This window comes from Phyllobates terribilis, unplaced genomic scaffold, assembly GCF_046119375.1.
Source record: "Phyllobates terribilis strain yellow unplaced genomic scaffold, ASM4611937v1 Scaffold_5__5_contigs__length_657084704, whole genome shotgun sequence".
Taxonomy (NCBI): Eukaryota; Metazoa; Chordata; class Amphibia; order Anura; family Dendrobatidae; genus Phyllobates; species Phyllobates terribilis.
In genome coordinates this window covers 230,695,629-230,713,070 of record NW_027362765.1, presented here as the reverse complement: position 1 = coordinate 230,713,070, position 17,442 = coordinate 230,695,629, and the positions used below count along the sequence as shown (strand labels likewise).

The following is a 17,442-nucleotide window of genomic DNA, read 5'->3' as shown; positions in this document are numbered from 1 at the left end:
AGTCGTCCCCATCCCCTGGGCACGTCACACCCTTCAAATACTTCAAACTGCTGTTAGGAAATGTTTTAACCCTTCAGGTGCTACACGGGAATTAATACAAAGGCAAATGAAAAAAAAAATTGTAATTTTTACTCTAAAATGTTGCTTTAGCCCCAATTTTTTCACTTTTACAAGGAATAGCACAAGAAAATGAACCCTACAATTTGTTACCTAGTTTCTTCTGAGCTCACTAATCCCCCACATGTGTTCAGAAACCTCTGTGTCAACACATGACATTAGGCAGTCATATTGAAAATTTTTATTTTTTCACAAAAATATTACTCTGGCCCCAAATTTTTTACTTTAGGTAACACGAAAACTTTCTCCTGTGCGCGGTGATACTCCACATGTCATCAAAAAGTTCTATTTGGACACTCAACAGGGCTCGGAAGGGAAGAAGCGACATTTGGAATGTAAATTTCACTGGAATAGATTAAAACAACAAGTCTCATTTGCAGAGCCCCTGAGGTACCAAAACAGCAGAAACCCCCACAAGTGGTCCCATTTTGGAAACTAGACCCAACAAGGAACTCATGTAGGGGTGTGTTGAGCTTGTTGAACTCATAGTTGCTTCACAGAACTTTTTAAAACGTGGATGTCAAAACGAAAACTAGTTTTTTTTTCCTCTAAAATGTGGTTTTAGCCCCAAATTTATAATTTACACTAGGGGTAATAGGAGAAAATGTACCCTATAATTTGTTGCACAATTTATACAGAATGTGGAAGCACCCCATAAGTGGTTGTACACTACTGTGTGAGCACACCACAGAGATTGGATGGGAAGGAGCGCTACTTGCCTTTAGAACATAGATTCCAATTGAATCGATTGTGGCCGCTATTAGCCGAACCCCTGAGGGGTTAAAACTGAGGAGATAATTTGCATATTCCCACTGCATTTTGGGATAAGTGAAGAGTCTCCGCGAGCTCAAAGAACACTGAATTTTGGCCGTTGGAGCTGAAAGGAGGACATCAGTAAACCAGGGGAGGAGTCCTGAGGAGATAATTTGCATATTCCCACTGCATTTTGGGATAAGTGAAGAGTATCCGCGAGCTCAAAGAACACTGGATTTTGACCGTTGGAGCTGAAAGGAGGACATCGGTAAACCAGGGGAGGAGTCCTGAGGAGATAATTTGCATATTCCCACTGCATTTTGGGATAAGTGAAGAGTCTCCGCAAGTTCAAAGAACACTGGATTTTGGCCGTTGGAGCTGAAAGGAGGACATCGGTAAACCGTGCGCCGGAATTCTGGAGCGTTTTTCACTGTTTTCATAACACTTTAACAATAAGAACATGGAAGAGTCCAGGAGCCATTTGTTGAGCTGCATATCCTGCTACATATTCACAGACTTGCCAGTGGAAAAGACAAACTTCACATGCCAGAAATGCAAGCTTGTGTCCCTGTTGGAGGAAAAGTTGCAAAATCTAGAAGAGATAATTCTCCTGCTCAGGAACCAGTACCAGGCTCTCACGCAGGAGAACCATGAAGAAATACTGCAAGATAAGACTTTGCCCACAATGAACAACCTTGTAAGCCCTCAGAATCCTCCTGGATGGAGAAAGAAAAATGGTGTGAAGAAAAAACGGAGAGTGGTGGTCATGGAGGATTCACCGTTGAGAGGAACAGAGTCCGCTATCTGCAGACCAGACATAACCTCAAGAGAAATGTGCTGTCTTCCAGGAGCAAAAATTAAAGATGTGTCTGACAGGATATCAAGACTCTTCGGACCTACAGATCACTACCCATTCCTGCTAATACATGTGGGGACAAATTACACCGCAAGAAAGGACCTGGAAACCATCTGCAGTGACTTTGAAGACTTAGGCAAGAAAGTGAAAGAATTGGGAGCGCAGGTGGTCTTCTCATCCATCCTCCCAGTGGATGGCCATGGACTCCCAGTGGATGGCCTTGGAACAATGAGGTGGAATAAGATTCTACAGGTGAACAACTGGCTACGTCGACAAGGATTTGGATTCTGGATCACGGAATGAATTACCTATATGATGGACTACTTTCTAGAGATGGAGTGCACCTTACGAAGACTGGAAAACGTGTATTTGGAAGTCGTCTTGCTACACTCATCAGGAGAGCTTTAAACTAGAACAATGTGGGAAGGTAAGCAAAATGCCAGAAAAAGCTATACAGCTGACAAATACTATTGAGATCTCTGCTATTGGAAGTGGAAAGAAAGAACAAAGACAAAAAAATCTAAATAATAAAAATATGGGAGGAAGAGAAACCAATCACAAACTAAAATGTTTGTATGCAAATGCACAAAGCATGGGCAACAAACAAGGAGAATTGGAACTACTAACGCAGGAAAAGAAATATGATGTCATTGGAATCACTGAAACTTGGTGGGACGATACACATGATTGGAATACAAGGCTAAAAGGATACAACTTATTTGCAAGAAACAGACTTGATAAACGAGGAGGAGGTGCTGCTTTGTATGTTAGAAAAGCGTATATCTGCACAGAGATTGAAGCTTCAGAGACTGGGAGTTCTGTGGAAACTGTTTGGGTAAAAATACAAGGAGAGAACAACGGAAAGGACACCATTCTAGGCAGTCCCAGAAGACTGGAGAAGAGCAAATGTTGTTCCTATCTTCAAAAAGGGGAAGAAGGTGGACCCAGGGAACTATATGCCGGTGAGTCTGACTTCTATACCAGGAAAGATCTTTGAACAAATTATTAAACAAAATGTATGTAAGTACCTGGATAAGAATGAAGTGATTAACCAGAGTCAGCATGGGTTTGTAACTAACAAGTCATGTCAGACTAACTTAATTTCCTTCTATGACAAAATCACTGACTGGATGAATCAGGGAAATGCTGTAGATATAGTATATCTGGACTTCAGCAGAGCATTTGACAAAGTATCTCACACCATCCTTATTGAAAAGATGACCAAGTATGGAATGGACAAGGCAACTCGTAGGTGGATTCATAACTGACTTAGTGATCGGACTCAAAGAGTGGTCGTAAATGGCTTCACATCCAGTTGGATGAATGTCTCAAGTGGGGTACCACAGGGCTCTGTTCTGGGACCTATATTGTTCAACATCTTTATCAATGATTTAGATGAAGGAATTGAGGGTAAACTGATTAAATTTGCTGATGACACAAAGCTAGGAGGGATAGCTAACACTAGAGAAGAGAGAGAGAGAGGCTTCAAAAAGACCTAAATAAACTGGAGCAGTGGGCAGCAACTAACAGAATGGTTTTTAACAGGGAAAAATGCAAAGTACTACATCTGGGTAATAAAAATGAAAAAAGCATATACAGAATGGGAGGAATAGAGCTAAGCAGCAGTACATGTGAAAAAGACTTAGGTATACTAATAGATCATAGACTGAACATGAGTCAACAGTGTGATGCAGCAGCAAAAAAGGCAAATACAATTCTGGGATGTATTAACAGAAGCATACAGTCTAGATCACGTGAAGTCATTATCGCACTTTACGCCTCTTTGGTCAGACCTCATCTGGAATACTGTGTCCAGTTTTGGGCACCACATTTTAAAAAAGACATTGACAAACTGGAGCAAGTTCAGAGAAGAGCGACCAGAATGGTGAGCGGTCTGCAAACCAAGTCCTATGAGGAACGATTACAGGATTTGGGAATGTTTAGCTTGCAAAAAAGAAGACTGAGAGGAGACTTAATAGCTGTCTACAAATATCTCAAGGGCTGTCACATTGTAGAAGGATCATCTTTATTCTCATTTGCACAAGGAAAGACTAGAAGCAATGGGATGAAACTGAATGGGAGGAGACACAGATAAGATATTAGAAAAAAACTTTTTGACAGTTAGGGTGATCAATGAGTGGAACAGGCTGCCACGAGAGGTGGTGAGTTCTCCTTCAATGGACGTCTTCAAACAGAAGCTGGACAGACATATGTCTGAGATGATTTAGTGAATCCTGCTTTGAGCAGGGGGATGGACCAGATGACCCAGGAGGTCCCTGCCAACTCTACCATTCTATGATTCTATGACTGTTCAATTTAAAGATCCACTTGGATTCTTGGCGCAAAAGTTCCAGGATCACGTCCCTATTTTGGATGTCCATATGAACCCTTTCCAAGCCAATTATACGCAGCCCTGTGCAGTTACCATTATGTACATCCAAGAAGTGCATAGCTACTGAGGTAAGGGTCTTACCTTTTTCCTTGTCTCTTTTGGCCTTATTGATGCTAGACAGATGTTGTTGGATCCTACGCCTTAGCTCCTGTGTTGTTTGTCACACATACATTTTTGGGCATCCACATACTATCGCATATACTAAGTTCCTTGTTTTACAGTTGCAATATTCACGCAACGGGATCTGCTTTGGGAAAAGAGGGAGGTCAATCTTATTGTCTGTCAGCATCAAAGGGCATACCGTGCAGGCACCACAGGGATATGTACCCTTCAATCTAATGCCCCTATTGAGGTGTTGCGTAGGGCGTTTAAAGTGGCTCACAACCAAATGGTCTTTAAGGTTGCGTGTCCTCCTTGCAATCACCTTGGGTTGTGAAGAGATGAATTTATGTAGCCTTGGTTCGCTCAAAAGGATATCCCAGTTCTTATTCAGAATACGGTACATATCCTCCCACTGCTTATCGTAAGAGGTTATTAAATTAACGGTGCGTGGATTCTCCCATTTCCTTGGTGTGAAAGCTTGTTCACAATTAATCTGTTTAGAAAACTGGAAGGCATCCGACACGACCTTCCGTGGATACCCCCCTCGAAACAAATCTATGGGTAAGATCAAAGGCTTCTTTCCTAAAATTAACATTGATGCTGCAGTTCCTTTTAAGTCGCAAAAATTGCTCCTTTGGGATACCCCTCCTCACATGTGCTGGATGGAAGCTGGAAAAATGTAGTAGACTGTTTGTTGCTGTGGGTTTTCAGAAAAGTGTCGTCGTCATCGAAGATCCATGCAGGGATATTTTAAGGTCCAGGAATTCTACAGAAGAGCATGAGAAGTTGGCTGTTAAGATAATATTCCATGGGTTGTCATTTAAAGTGGTAACAAATTGATGACATTCATCCATAGACCCCGACCAAAACAAAAGGATGTCATAAATGTACCAATACCATCCGACAACATGTTTTTGAAAGACATCCATCCTGTGTACCTTTGTCTCCTCCCACCACCCCAAAAAGAGGTTGGCATAAGCCGGGGCACACCTAGCCCCCATTGCAGTCCAAGACACCTGTCGGTAATACACACAGTCAAAGACAAAGTAGTTGTTCTGCAGAACCATTGATAGAAGCTCAAGAAGGAAGGAGTCGTGTTGTCTTGTTCCCGATGTACGCAGATCCAAGAAATACGATACAGTCATCTGTCTCAAATCATGCCTGATGTTAGAGTACAATGACTCCACATCCATTGTTACCATTATGGTATTAATGGGTAAACTAATTTCGTCCAATATTTGGAGCAGATGCGAAGAGTCCCTAACATATGATCCCAATGGCAGGACCAAAGCTTGGAGATAATGGTCCAAGTAAATATACGGTCGTCCAAAGAGACCACCTATGCTGGACACAATTGGCCTACCTGGTGGTTCTTGAAGGGACTTATGCACCTTCGGGAGCATATAGAAGGTGAGAATTGTGGGGTGATGGCTGGTCAGGTAATCTCGCTCCTTCTTGCTGATGATGCTTTGTTGAAACGCCGTGGAGAGCAATCTGTCTAACTTCTTTTTAAAGGCTGATGTCGGGTCTGAGGGGAGGCCCTGGTAATAGGAAACATTGGTTAGTTGTCGCTTTGCCTCCCTAAGGTATTGGTCCGTAGGCCACAAAACAACATTCCCACCCTTATCGGCCTTCTTAATGAGAAAAGAACTGTTGTCTTTTAATTTTGCAAGAGCCCTCTGTTCTGATTGTGATAGATTGCCTTGCCTGCAAGTATCAATTTTTAGTCGTTGTATATCCCTAAAGGCTGTATCAAAGAAAATTTGTATGGCCGGAAAAACGGAAAATGCTGGTATGGCATGTGAAAGTAACCTACCGGGGAAAGGTTCTGTTCATTTTCAGTAAGTAAATCAATGAGATCCTGAAACACCCCTCTCTCATCCTCAGGTAGAGTGTCAATGATTGACGGCTGTTGATAAAGAAGTTTAAAGGTTAGCTGCCTGCAAAACAAGTATAGATCCTTAATCAACATGAATTTGTCTAGGTGACTCTTGGGTGAAAATGAAAGCCCCTTTGATAACAAAGTGTTTTCCCCCTCTGTAAGAACATATGAGGAAAGGTTGATGACCTTCATCGTTGGCCCCATTTATCTCCTTTCGTTTCTGTTCTGCCTCGTATTCCTTTCATACGTGGGAGACCACTCCTTGAAACTCCTGTTCCTTTTGCGTAAATTTGGCAGCTTTGCATCTCCCCCTCCGGTTGCGCCGTCTATATCGCTGATTTCGGAGGATAAAAAAATCACTGAAGGAAAGCTTAACAGTGGTTCTGGGTTCTGGAACCTCATTGGACCTGCCAGGTCCACTAGTTCTTATATTGCCATGGTGTGACCATCTAATATGCTCTACTAGTTTCAAAATCCATCTGATCCCTCAAAAATTTAGATTTTTTTCTCCTAATGACATCCTCTTCAAACCGATCTATAATAGTCATAAGTTTCTGGGAAAAAGGTTCCACTTCCTTAACCAGATCAAAAGTATTCAATATGGCTTCCTTAGCCCTAATGTCCATCTTTCAACGCTCCAACAGTTCCCGATCACGGGCAATCAACATGTCAAGAATAATACCTGAGCACTCCAATAAACCAGTCCCCCATGTCGATTTGAAACTCTGGTCTACTTCCCAAGCTGGGAAGATTTGTATCCTCAAACCACGCGGAACGATATCTGTTTTTTATACTCCTCCAAACTTTTAATGTTCCACCAAGTCTTAGTAAGGGATTTATGTAGTTTGATCACTTCCATGGATACTTTGAAAAAATCATCATTTGCTGAAGCAGACTCCTTTGGGCCCATCATACCCTTACAGAAAACATCTAGGGCCTTATGACTCCACGCTTTCTCCCTAGCCTCCAAATTCATTTTATAAACAATACAGGGACACAATCCCACAAATATATAAGCGTGCCTCACTCCAGAAAACCAAGAGGGATAACCCACCAGTGTATACGAAACAATAGTAACAAATTGAGGAGGGCACCGCTGTTATTATATATGAGGATCAACCTGCCACATACAGTTTATGAACTAATAACCAGCAGAGAAAAGAAAAGAAAATGTGCGGAATAATTAACATGCCAGTTTTATTGATCAGGTGGTTCCGGACTCTGTGATGCCAATTATGTTTACACTTTTGTTTATTTTTGTTTAAACGCAAACACTGCGCTTTTAGTGGCAAAACAACTTTTTGTGATTTGTATGCTCTTTTTTGTGTTTTTTTACACATTTTATGTAGTTTTTTTTTACTTTTTCACTTAGTCCCACTATGGGCCATATATATTTTTTACTTTTATCGTTGGTCTCATGCACTGTGGTACTCATGGAGTGCATGAGACCTGTCAGTGTCTCACTGACTCAGCCTGTTAGACTCGGAGTCAGTGAGATCTAACAGGCCACCGTACTCTGGAGTTATCAGATGACCTCAGGGTACAATGGAAATGATCAGCACCCTCGATTGTAATCGTGGGGGGTCGATACTGTCAAAGGGGGTCTTTTAACAACTTAGATTCATTCCTCTGTCGCGATTTACAGCAGTATTTAAGGGGTTAATCTGTCCCGATCAGTTACAAAACTGACTGGAGCTGATGCTTCAGGGTGTCAGCTGTGATGTACCGTTGTCACCTGCCAGATTTGCGCAAGCGGCAGGGCGCTAATCACTCATTTCTGATCACAGTTTTAAAGCGGCGATTCAGAATAAGGCCCCTTAAATTTGTTAAGGAGTTAACATAATTATTAATCTATAAAGAAGTAAAATAATAGCCAATGGGGATCACACCCCTCTAATAAGTTAATAAAGGAGGAGTTCTTCTGGATTTATGTTTATTTGACTTTTTTGTACATTTGTTGTTTGGGCCAAAACTGTGCTCTTTTTCTTTGTTATTACTCCATTTTGATCAATTGGTGCAACTACATATGATATGAGTTGTTTTTTTTCTCAAAATGAAATTTAATTACTATATCTCCACTATTTATATACAGAAAGGTGTGGATCATGCCCTGCCAGTGCCCCCATTTCTAGCCGATGTTCTGATATGTGCACCTCTGACAGTCAGTGTGCTCCTGGAGCTAAGTGTTGCCAGAATGACTGTGGATATAGCTGTCAGCCCTCGATTGGAGGTAAGTTATTACATCCATATATAACATATTTTACTTTTCATTGCATATACTGTTGTCATGATCAGGCTCAGACTGGCCCACAGGGGAATAGGTGAAATAGGTGCAATAGGTGAAACAGGGTAGGCCCCTGTGCAGGAGTGGTTAACTTAACCCGATATATGAGCAATAGTTGGCAGAATAAAATAATTCACTATGTACAGACAAAGGCACTATATCATCATTCATTTAACAAACTACCCAATGTATTATTATATAGGAGCATAGGTAAATTTGTGAATGAGGGTAATGTAATATTTGCATGTAGCTAAATAATGGACCACCAGAGTCAGTGGGTACTTGTCACCCCAGTCCAACAATGGTCATGATTTTTTTCTTATCATTGTTTTCTAAGTTGTGGCTGTTTTATATGGGATATATGTACCCATGGTTATAAATAACAATACAGAGGGGCAATATATGCAGCTGACGAGTGTTGGAGTAAGTTGCTTTTAATGTCAGGTCGTAGCATTAGATCCTCATAACCGAGACATTGACCATGCCTTTTAAAACACCATCTCAACTGCAACTATTACTTCATTGTATCACTGCATGTATGTATTTTAAGCTCTTATTTTGATTCTGATTTTTACCTTTTTTTTTTTTAAAGAGAAACCAGGTTACTGTGAAATGGAAACCGTGGCACAGTGTATAGTTGCGGAACTCAGTTTTTGTCCTGATGACACTGGATGTCCGGAGGATGAAAAGTGTTGCCCATACGGTTGTGCGACAAGGTGCATGAAGCCTTTAAATGGTAAATGGTGATAAACTTTAATTAATAAGGCTAATAGGTTTAATGAAACTCTGGTTTTAAATGGCAACTAATATTTTCATAATTTCAAAATATTTATGAGTATAATCTCACAGGGTCTTAATTTAAAAAAATGACCACTACCTCTCTCAGTTGGTAGATGAACCAACCAGGGGAGGTAATCTGCTGGATCTGGTCCTGTCAAGTAGACCAGATACAATTTCAGATCTACAGGTCCAGTGACCGTAACATGTCTCATATCGTGGCCGCCAGAGTCAACATCAGGACTCTGGTGCCACACCTATATGAACAAATAGTCTATATCCTGATGTGCCCACCCAGCACAGGGTGGATGAAACGTGGCGACACAGGAGATAGTTAGGGGATGGTGTCACTGCACTGCAGATTATAAGCACTGTTGATTATGGAGGTGATCTTCAGTCATTCCCCTGATCAGTTTATAATTATATGAAGTGAAACATATATCATATAGGGGATTTGTGATGTAAGTAGGAGTATGTGCTCAGCAATCGGGATGTGCAATAATACAGTTTGCTGATGGGACAGTGTGAATTACAGCAACATTCAAATAAATAGCAACAATTCAATCTAACCTTTAGATAGGATCTGAAAACTAGAGTTCTAGTTAATGTTGCAAATGTGAGCTGTAAATTACAGCAATAATAAAACACACAGCAACAATTTTTGATAGAATATTAGACAATAACGGATGTCATAATAGGTAGCTGGTGTTGAAAGTGCTAACAACACCACTATGTGTAGCTACCCTTTTTATACACCCCTTATATGAACAATTAATAGACATGAATCTTTCTTTATTTTTATCTGGCAAATAGATATTTCCTAGTCTCAGGAAGTCTACTATATTGGCACTGAAACTAATTAGTTTTGCCAGATGGACCAGCACATAGCACGGTGGAATTTTATTACTACATTTTAAGGAATATATTAAAAGCTATATTTTATCCTATTAATCCACTTTGGTCAGTGATTTTTAACTAGGGATACCAAACATAAATGGGGCAGGTTTAATGATATACTACTAGAATCCTGTAGAAAACTTATACCCTCTGGTAATTAAATGCCCAGGAATAAAAAGAAACCATTATGGATAAATAAGACAGTACAAAGTTTAATAAGACAAATACAAATGGCATTCAAAATCTGCAAGTGCTGCAATACAGCGTCGGGAAAGAATTGCACAAATCCATGGGAGGGTATGTCCTAAACTCAATATACCTTACACAGAAAACCTGATTGATATTCAAATAGAAGAATAGGTTTAAGGGGTTGTCCAGGATTAGAAAAAGGGTCTGTTTCTGGTCTATGGGCTGTTCCTATAAAAAAAAGTTTTTCCCTGTTTGAAGGGGTATTCTCAAGTTTGAAAGTTATCTCCTATCCTTGGAATAGGGGATAATTTCCGGATCGCTGGGGGTTCGACAAGTGGGCCCCTACTAATCCAGAAAACCAGGGCTCTCCTGGCTAATTGAGCTGTGGTTGATCATGCACACTGCCGTTTCATTCATTCTTTAAGAGAACCTGTCACCAGAAAAAACGCTATTAACCTGCAGATATGGGGTTAATCTGCAGGTTATAGCGTTATTAACCTGCCCAGCGCCCGCACTTAGCCAAACGCTGCCGGGAGAAAATGAACTTTATTCCCTCTGATAGCATTCGTGTTTCAGTCACAGGGGCGGCGCCAGCGTGGGTTCAGTCACCAATCTGACTATACAAAGCACCGACTGTAACGTGCCCCTCGCACTAACTGACACTCCCTCTGCATTGGGGCTGGCTGTCAGTCAGGGCTGGGGGCACAGTTACAGTCACCGTTTTGTATACTCAGAGCGATGACTGAACCGACGCTCGCGCCGCCCCCGTGACTGAAGCCCAAACGCTGCCGGGGCGGAATAAAGTTTATTTTCTCCCAGCAGCCTTTCGCTAAGTGTAGGCACCGGGCAAGTTAATAACACTATTTAAATTCTATTTATTTTTATTTAACCTCTTCTCTGCAGGTTAATAGCATTTTTTCTTGTGACAGGTTCCCTTTAAAGGGAGTCTGTCAGCAGGTTTTGCTATGTAATCTGAGGACAGCATGATGTAGGGGCTGAGACACAGATTTCTGGGATGTGTCACTTAATAGACTGTGTGCTGTTGTTTCCATACAGTGAATGTTTTATTACCAGGAAGTTATCACTGTCCAGACTAGTTGCATCGTGCCAAGCTGTGGTGTGGGCGGGGATTATCTTTCTCAGCTCTGCTTCATGCTACATCTAAAAACTCTAATTGTATCACAATTACTGCACCCAGTAAACTAAGTGATACATCGTTGGAATAAGGATCTCTTATCCTACATCATGCTGCTCTCAGATAAGATAGCAAAAAGCTGGTGACAGATTCCCTTTTCAGTATATTCAGGTTGCCCGCCAAACCAACACGGGCCCGACACTGCGCACAGACAGGACGGATGCCTTAGGCAGCTGTGACGCTCGCAGCCCTGCCCTGGGAAATGGGGTACTCGGAGCCGGGTCAGATGTTGGGGGGGCAGTCGTGGCCTGGACCCGCTCCGTGCCCAGGGCTGTCACATTAAAAAGGGTGGTACGGGCTATCAGGGTTGAGTGGTTGCTATCGATTACGCCACCTGTGGTACCTGGTGAAGACCACCAGCGCTGCAGCAGTCCTCTGAGGCGGGATGTTGTGGCAGCCGTCGTTGATACTACTCCCCACAGGCGGAGCAGGGCCTCAGGGCAGAGACAAGGATGGAGGGAGTTGTAGTGTAGGAGGTCTGGTGCTACGTGGTGCGGTGCAGTGCAGAAATAAAGAGTCCGGAGGCCATAGGGGTCGACTTCCAGGGTTTTTACTCACGTTGGAGAGCACAGCTGCAAGGCTTCTCCCTGCTCCTCATGGAGTTCTATGGTCACCAGGGATGGGGGTCCGACAACCTCCGAGTAATTCAAGTGCGTAATCAGGACCCCGCACCAGAGTGTTCCTAGACTTCAGACCGAATCCTTTCCTGTCTGTGTGTGTGTAGATAGGCCGGGTCTCCCTCTGGATTACGCTCAGAAACAGGGTACGGGTGGCGGCTCTGCTCCGTCTGTTACCCCGTGGGATCCTCAGGGCCTGCCGGGCTTTCCTGACTAGGACGTAGCGTAGCAAAGTCAGGTGTCGGGGGCCGGTACCCCTCTTGCAGCCGGAATCCCTCTGACTAGGCCAGATTAGTGAAGACAGGTGGCGTATACCGCTCCGTCTGCATCCCCCTGGGATCCTTTTGCGGTGGAGCTACACTCCTAAGCTCCAGGCCTTCTTGGTCATGGTCCTTGACCGGGTTGAGACATATGTTAACTCGAACCTGCCCCTCGACTCAAGGCCAGAGTATGAGGGCCGTGTCTCCATCCTCTGCAGGTTCACCCAGAAGCCACGGTCAGGGATGGAGATCACAATCAAAAGCCCATGAGCCCAAGATGGCTGTGTATTAAATATGAAATATTTAGTGTAGACTAAATGTGAGTCCTCCACCCTCACCCACTAGATGGTTCCCCCTAACTTTTGGTTCCCCAGTCTCCCAATTCCCAGTAGGGGCAGCACCTAGTGCCTAATAGCCCCCTCTGGTGGGAGAAGTGTGGTGTTGGATGTGGAGGTGAGGTCCTGATCATTGCACCGTTCTTACCTCGAAGGAGGGATACTACACCCCATTAAAGAGGTGCAGCATCCCTGTGGCGGTTGAACCCTCAGGGGCACCACACAGCCATCTACTATAAGGACCCATGAAGAAATATATACACAGTGTCACTCAGTATAGGAAGGTGCTCTCTTAGACAAACTCCACACTGTCCAGACTGAGTCCGAAAGAGCACAGGATAATGGTCACCTCTATGTCGGGAAAGGCTCCAGACTAGTGATGAGCAAGTATGTTCGGTTAACCCTCACATGTATTATAGCTGTCAAACAGTCGCAAATCACGCACACGGGAGGGATTCAAACATAACACCGAGTACGCTGAAGATACTCGGTACTCGCCCGAGTATACTCGGCGAAAGGGTTAACCGAACATACTCGCTCATCACTACTCCAGACATAAACTGTAGATTAGGTGTACAGATGCAGTGTGCACCTAGCCTTATTTAGTTAAATGTTGGATTTTAGATCTGCCACTGTGAGGTACACCTTAGATGTCAAATAGGTACAATGGAAAAAGTTTATTAGTCAGAATATTCCTTGATAAAATATAGGTTTCTGATCCTTTTTGCTTTTTTTTACCTCTAGGAACCAAGTAAGAAGTGGACAAAGGAACAGACAAGAATATGTCTTATTATTTCCAGACTAATAAACAATACTATTTCTTGTTGTGCTTATTAGTTGTTTAATATATAACTTTATAAGTAGAAGTATAAAGGAGATGTTTGGTTTTGAAAATCCTAGGGAATTCTAGATTATTCGGGACCTCCATCAATGAAACTGGTTACGAAATAAATCCTCTCACTTTGGATGACCCAGTATGTCCTTGTATTATATTATGTGATTAGATTATGTTTGACCATTGGGGGTCCTATCAAAGGAAATTTCTCAGGTGACAATACTAGCAAAACTGGATTTCACAAAGCAGACAACCCTTCACCACTGTACATAACAGAAACAAATAGGAAACTATATGTGTGGAAGAAAAATTGCTGTTTTTAAAGATGTGTGTGTTTTATGTTTTAATCTGGCTAGAGATATAAGAAGGACATAAGCCATTTGGTCATATGCCACCGGTATTTTCATGGTCAGGAAAGTATCTAGAGAGGTAGCAGTTGCACTCAGCCACCTAGGTTGTTGGAGGCGCCTCGAGTTATGCCATGGTGTCTGGAAATATGAGGCAAGTGAAAAAAAATGATGCTCCTTTATGATGTAGTAAGTTCTATATACGATTAGACAAAAAAACTATCAATAACTGATTTATCACATTTTCAAGTCTTTTTTCTACTGTATTACCTGTCAGCAGATACCTGCAGATATTCTTGTTCACCCACGTAATAGAAAGAATAAAATTATTGCAAACTTCTACTAGTCTGTCTTGGAAAACTTTTTACTTGTTAGCTATGCCTTATGATTTTTGGAAAATTCATGACATAAAATAAAGAAAAGGAATCATTTTATTGTTCATATATATGTGAAGTTTTGTGAGGCTTTCTTTATTAACAATAAGGCTGTATGCCCACTATGCGTTTTTGAAGCGTTTCCGCAGCGGCAATTCTGCTGCAGAAATGCTTAAAAAACGCATGTTAGAAGGCCTGCCATGATCCCCAATGATAATCCGCATGTGCTGTGCACATGCTGCGGAAATTTCCACTGCAGATTATCATTGCGGAAAAATCCGCAGCACTACCAATTATTTTGCGTAAACGCAGCGTTTTCGCCGCCATTGACTTGCATTGGACCGCATGTCATCCGCATGACTGGATCTATACATGCAGAATCCATGCATTTCAATGTGCGGATGGTACCCGGGTCTGGAGAAGAGGAGACTCTCCTCCGGACCCGGGTACCATAGAACCTGTAAAAAAAAGAATAAAATAAAAAATAAATATATACTTACCTTCTGATGGCCCCCGGTGTCCTTGTCTCGGCTTGCCGGCAACTCGCGGTAGACTAGAAGGACCTGCGGTGACGTCATTTAGTCATGTGACGGGTCACGTGACCGCTGACGTCGGCAGGTCCTTTAATCTACCGTGAACTGCCGGCAAGCCAAGACAAGGACACCGGGGGCCATCAGAAGGTAAGTATAATATTTATTTTTTATTTTTTACCATTCTTTTACGGTCGCACTATATAAATCCATGCCGGTTGCATGGATTTATATAGTGTGACCAAGTTGTCAAGCACTTTCCAAGTGATGCTAAAATCGCTTGGAAAGCGCTTGTCAACCCGCATGCGGAAATGCATGTGAAGAATGCTTCACATCCGCATGTCCCTGGCAGGAAAACGCATGTACAATCCACATGTACAATCCGCATGTACAATCCGCATGTACAATCCGCAAGTACAATCCGCATGCGTTTTTTCTGCCAGGGAGATGCAGAAACGCTCAGGAAAAATCCGGAGCATTTCTGCATTGTGGGCACATAGCCTAAATGTATTCATTTCCATAGATCTGATACAAATAATCCCTCAATATACTTATACATGATATTATTCCACCAGCCTTGTCACCCTTTATAGAGAGATGAAAACCTAGATAGAAAAAAAATACCAAAAAGGTGTGATTACTATATAACAGCATAAGAATACCATTAATGGGGTATTCCCATCTTTAAGATCCTATCCCAATATGTAGTAGGTGTAATATTAATAATATTAGCAAATACCTACAATTAGAAATGTAATATAGCATTTTTGATTTGTGATGTCTCCAGGGGTGGATTAAGAGTAGCAAGGGCCCCCCCCTGAAATTAATTTGGCACAATATTAATTATAATAATTTTTTTAAGGCTGTGTGCCCACTATGCGTTTTTTAAGCGTTTCCGCAGCGGCAATTCCGCTGCAGAAACACTTAAAAACGCTTGGTAGAAGGTCTGCCATGTTCCCCAATGATAATCCGCATGTGCTGTGCACATGCTGCGGAAATTTCCGCTGCGGATTATCATTGCGGAAAAATCCGCAGCATTACCTATTATTTTGCGGAAGCGCGGCGTTTTCGTCGCCACTGACTTGCATTGGAACGCATGGAATCCGCATCACTGCATCTGTACATGCAGAATCCATGCATTTCAATGTGTGGATGGTACCCGGGTTTGGAGAAGAGGAGACTCTCCTCCGGACCCGGGTACCATAGAACCTGTAAAAAAAGAATGAAATAAAAAATAAATATTATGCTTACCTTCTGATGGCCCCCGGTGTCTTTTTCCGATGCGTCCTGGCTTGCCGGCAGCTCGCGATGGTCTGAAAAGGACCTGCCGTGACGTCATTTAGTCATGTGACGGGTCACGCGACCGCTGACGTCGGCAGGCCATCAGAAGGTAAGTATATATTTTTTATTTTTTACCATTCTTTTACGGTCACACTATATAAATCCATGCTGGTTGCATGGATTTATATAGTGTAACCAAGTCGTCAAGCACTTTCCAAGTGATGCTAAAATCGCTTGGAAAGCGCTTGTCAACCCGCATGCGGAAATTCAAGTGAAGAACGCTTCACATCCGCATGTCCCTGGCAGGAAAACGCATGTACAATCCGCATGTAAAATCCGCATGTACAATCCGCATGTGAAATCCGCATGCGTTTTTTCTGCCAGGGAGATGCAGAAACGCTCTAAAAAAATCCGGAACATTTCTGTATCGTGGGCACATAGCCTTACATTAATTGTATGACTCAATATTGAGCACACGTAGCCATCTATACACAGCGGGAGGCTGCACGGTGCCATCTATACACAGCAGGAGGCCGCACTTCGTCATCTATACACAGCGGGAGGCCGCACAGCGCCATCTATACACAACGGGAGGCCGCACGTAGCCATCTATACACAGCGGGAGGCCGCACGTAGCCATCTATACACAGCGGGAGGCTGCACGGTGCCATCTATACACAGCAGGAGGCCGCACTTCGCCATCTATACACAGCGGGAGGCCGCACAGCGCCATCTATACACAACGGGAGGCCGCACGTAGCCATCTATACACAGCGGGATGCCGCATGTAGCCATCTATACACAGCAGGAGGCCACACGGCGCCATCTATACATAGCGGGAGGCCGCACGTAGCTATCTATACTCAGCGGGAGGCCGCACGGCGCCATCTATACACAGCAGGAGGCCGCACGGCGCCATCTATACACAGTGGGAGGCCTCACGGCGCCATCTATACACAGCGGGAGGCCGCACGGCGCCATCTATACACAGCGGGAGGCCGCACGGCGCCATCTATACACAGCGGGAGGCCGCACGGCGCCCCCCCCAGAGACAGCAGGAAGCCGCACGGCGCCCCCGCAGAGACAGCGGGAGGCCGCACGCACTCACGCACACACACACAAACATATACAGACATACACATACATACACGCATAAACACATGTGAAACACAAAAATACATATAAACAGACATCACACAATTATGTCTGCCTGCACACACATACACACACTCACTCAATCACACACACACACACACACACACACACTCACTCTCACTCACTTTCACACACTCTTACACACTCTCACACACTCACCATCCCCCGGCTAGGCTCCAGTCCTCCTGCTCCTCCGATGCAGGCTGCAGCAGTGCAGGCCGGATGCGCACTGCGTGACGTCACAGCTAAGAGACACGGCCGCGC

The 17,442-nt window shown here is 43.3% G+C and overlaps 1 long non-coding RNA gene across 1 annotated transcript in view; it reads right to left on the bottom strand.

Moving 5' to 3' along the window:
- Positions 1–283: 283 nt before the first annotated feature.
- Positions 284–17,442, bottom strand: part of LOC141272813 (uncharacterized) — a 25,926-nt gene continuing 8,767 nt past the window's right edge. Inside the window, exons 2-4 of the long non-coding RNA XR_012322031.1 lie at positions 6,037–6,129; positions 5,584–5,761; positions 284–4,986 (exon numbers count right to left, since the gene is read on the bottom strand). This is a non-coding gene — a long non-coding RNA (uncharacterized lncRNA). The remainder of the gene's footprint in view (positions 4,987–5,583; positions 5,762–6,036; positions 6,130–17,442) is intronic.